This window comes from Brassica oleracea, chromosome C6 (assembly GCF_000695525.1).
Source record: "Brassica oleracea var. oleracea cultivar TO1000 chromosome C6, BOL, whole genome shotgun sequence".
NCBI classification, from domain to species: Eukaryota; Viridiplantae; Streptophyta; class Magnoliopsida; order Brassicales; family Brassicaceae; genus Brassica; species Brassica oleracea.
Window position 1 is genome coordinate 22,786,228 of NC_027753.1, and position 4,335 is coordinate 22,790,562.

The 4,335-nt window shown below is 34.8% G+C and overlaps 1 pseudogene; it reads left to right on the forward strand.

The window, feature by feature from the left end:
- Positions 1–866: 866 nt before the first annotated feature.
- LOC106299549 lies at positions 867–3,188 on the forward strand (annotated as a pseudogene).
- Positions 3,189–4,335: the final 1,147 nt, after the last annotated feature.

Sequence of the window (4,335 nt, forward strand, 5' to 3'; positions counted from 1 at the left end):
TACATCAGAAACCTAGCGGGCAAGGACCCCTCTCGGGGGCTGTGTCTGGGAGAAAAGTTTCTTGTTATGTAACTCCGTGTTACAATATCTATTTTCCTAGATTACTTTGTTATTTGGTTTTAAGAAGAACAGGGATGTTAAAGTCCTTATTTAAGAACCGGTTCTTAGCTTTTTTAGTTAAAAGTTAAGAAACAGTTTCTTAACTACCGTTAAGAACCCTATTCTAAGAACTCCGGGTTAATCATGCTCTTATGAAATTATAATAATCACAAAGTTATAGTATACATAGTATTTAATAACAAAGATCAGAAAGCAATTACCAACATATATATCTTTGTAATTTTCTGTTAAAAAATATTAGACAAGAAATAAAATCCTATATTCATGACCTTTTTCTTGCAAATGATACCAGTCGTGAAATGTAGTTTTTTGAAAGCTGCATCTAATGCCTTCCTCGTTAAGGCAATTAATAACATTTCAAATTGAATACCATAATTAATTAACTGATGTCGAACCCACATGGGCACCACCAATAGGGTTAACCGATTTTTAAGTTCATTTCATTTACGAATCTACTAAAGTAATGTATATTTAAACCAATTTGTGACATAGTTGCGGTTTTGGAATCGGTTCCGTTCTTCTATTATCCGAATGCAGTGCATGTAATTGATGCCCTATATAAGATAAACATCATTTCCTTCTTCTCCATCTTTCTTTATAAGTTGACATTTTTTTACAGCAACTAGTCTTTCTCCTACTTAACAAAAAAAAAAAACTAGTCTTTCTCCTGTCCGATGGATTCATCTACATGTCCTGTTCTGAGCCACGCTTCAGAATCTCCAGGAAAGATTGGATCATCCATTCCTAGTAAAATGGACCGAACGTTGGATCTTGAATCGGGCACAAATCATGAGTTGAGCAAACCGGTTCCTGGGATGTGGCGGTTTCCTACAAATCCAGATCTGTGTTGCATCTACAGAGTACCAGACTGTCTACGTGAAGTAAACCCAAAAGCATACACTCCTCAGCTGGTCCTCATTGGACCGCTTCACCGTTCTTTAAAATCTCACGCTCTCAAGTCTCGAGGAGATATCACCAAGGCAAAGTCATTGGGATACTTAAACACGGAGGCGCATAAGAAGATTTACCTGGTTGAGTTCGCAAAAAGGGTCGAAGGGAACAAAGTTGTTGAAGAACTCAAAAGAAAAATCAAGGAAGACGAAGATATGATCAGGGCAAGCTACTGAGAATCAACGGCCTGGATTGACTCTCCAGACTTTGTGGAGATGTTACTGCATGACTCTATTTTCATAATAGAGCTCATGTTAAGCTTTAACTTAAAAGGACCAGAGAGAATAGGGGATCCTCTGATGGACGAGCCTTGTCTTTAAAACACAATCAAAAGGGATCTTATTTTGCTCGAGAACCAACTTCCTTACTTCATCTTGGAAAAACTCTTTGATCCAATCATCAAAATACTGTACCCGAGCGAGACAATGCGTACACTTGTTATCAGCTACTTCGAACTGGACAAGAAGAAGAAACTCAAAGAGAATTCCAAGTTCAGACATTTCACTGATTTGTTCAGGTGTATCCGCGTGGAAACACTTCCTGAAGATGGTGTAGGGGGTTTCGAACACATAGCAAAGATGCATAATGCAGATAAGCTATACAACAGGGGAGTGAAGTTCGAGGCTGTAGAAGAAGAGTTTTCTGTTTGGGTGAAATTCGACGTTAAAACTGGCTGTTTGAAGATACCTTGTTTCCGGGCTGATGACGACATGGAGATAGAACTTAGAAACATAATGGCGTTTGAGCAATCATATTATCCTTACAATGCCTATGTTTGTGACTATGTCACGTTCTTGGATTTCCTGATCGACTCGGAGAAAGACGTAGACTTGCTCGTTGAGAAAGGTAATTAACCCTTTTATCGTATGTATACAAGTCTAAGAACATCGTTATATCGATGGAGAGACTTTTACAGTTCCTCACCAATCAAATACTATATTTATTAATTTAATTTTAAATCACAAAAAATAATGATAAAAGTTGTCATTTGTCACTTTAGTTTTTCAGAAAAATAGGAGAGTTTTTTTTCCCTGAAAATCATCTATTCTTTTCTCTTCTTCTCTCTTTATTTTTTGGAAGTTTTTAATATCTTTACCATTGAAAAATATCCTGTAAAAAATTTGTAGTGCATGTTTTTGACTTGGTTGATTAGACCGGGCATCAGAGCCGGTCTAAAATATATTTCTATTTGGTTTATATTAATGCTTTTATGTTTTGACAATTATTTACTAATTATTTATGAATAAGTTTGCTTTTAAGTTTAAACAATGTTTATTTAAATTTAAATAGTATTTTTACGTTTATCAAGTTGTTACTTGTTAATTTTAATTTGTTTACATTTCATCATGTATGATTTTCGTACAAGGTTTTAGATTTTTTATAAATCATGATATGTTTAATGTTGTCACGTATAGTTCAAAGACGAGTATCACATGATTGATATATGAGTCTTTCAAAGTTATTTTGAAAGATACCAATATGATTTAATAAATCCAAGTACGCAAATTTATTGAAAGTATTAAAAATATATTAATTTTAGTCAAGTATAAATTAATATTTTTAGAACCGTTAACCCGAATAATATCTAAAACCGAAATTATTTCGGGTTCATTCGGATCTTAGACATGTAACTAAATCCGAACCAAATCCGATCCAAACTTTTTTAATATCCAAACTGAGCTGAATATTATAAACAATAACTCGAAAATCCGAAACCCAAAATCTGAAACCCGAATGAAACCGAACCGAAATTTGATTGGACCACGATTGTCGAGCCCTAATTTAACTTGTTATATTTGTCTTTATTTGTAATGCTTTTGGTGGTTGTTTTTTTTCTATAAGGGATCATAAAGAATTGGCTCGGGCACCATGGTGCAATCTCTACGTTGGTGAACAAGCTCGGTTTGGGAGTCATGGACGATGGCTCTTCTTATGCTAAAATCGCATCAAATGTCATCGAATACTACGATGACAGTTGCAACAAGTCACGCTCCATCCTCAAGCGCGTGTATTTCAGCAATCTGTGGAGAGGGACAGCAACCATTACTGCTGCCTGTATATTGATACTGACTCTTATCCAAACCGTAACTTCGATCATTGATATCATTCAGAAGTGAACCTACTTATCGTTAAAATGCACTTTGTCAAGTTCACCTTCAAATTTATGTCACCCTTGTTCATAAGGTTTAGCTAATATATACCAGCTAGCAACATCTGTTTTATCTTCTATAAAATAACTCTTGCCTATCTATCTTTTATGATTTTCAAAAGTATTGTGATCTGTTCTTTTTTTTTAAAAATATACTGTGACGTTGTAGATTTTTTATTCCGAAAGGTGATTGTTCCAAGAAGTTTTTTGCATAAAATTCGCTAATATTTGGTACCCATATATAACATTTTCGTGAATTCTTCATGATAATATTGAACAACAAAAAAAATATTGAACAACACGCAGGAGACAAGACAACACGTACGAGTTAAGGGTTTTGTTTGTAACTACGTACGAGTTAATGTTGTATGCAAATCATTAAATGGTATTCAAACGGAAACTAAGGATAGAACAGCAAACTTAAATTGGATGTAAAATGACACTTGAACATAACGGCATGCATGCATATTCATTGCTAAGTGCCAACCCAAATTTCTATTCGTCTCCGCAATAATAAAGGAAAGAATTTGAAGGATAACCCCAATAAATCCACAATTCCATCTCCGTTGGCCACGGGATAATTTAACATTGCACTCTTGGAGTCCACGGAATAGTTTCTGTTGACTTTTGGACGCCCGACAATGTGGTTAATTAAAAAAAAAATTAATAATAAAGGAAGGAACGTCTCAAATAGTATTATCATATCTTTGAAATGCATTTCACAGAAATTAATATTGTGTTGTCTGTAGTTAAGAGTGAGAAGTTTTCGGTGGTATTGACTACATGCAGTTCCTAATGTTTTCGGTGGTATTGGCTACATATACACATCTTATGCAATCTGAAAGATGGTAATTTGAAAATCAATCGTTACACATTCAAACTCAAGAACAAACTTAGCTTATGCAAACATTTCGCAGAAGAAAAATACTCTCACCAGAGTATTGTTATATCTCAAGAGTCATTTGGTACCCTCCGCCACCGGCTTTAGTTCCTCCATGTTCGTCGTTGTTTCTTGGAGTTGGTGAAATGGGCAATCTCCTAGACTTATTGGAATATTTTTGGTTCTTTCTGTTCCTAGACTTATTGGAATATTTTTGGTTCTTTCTGTTTTCACC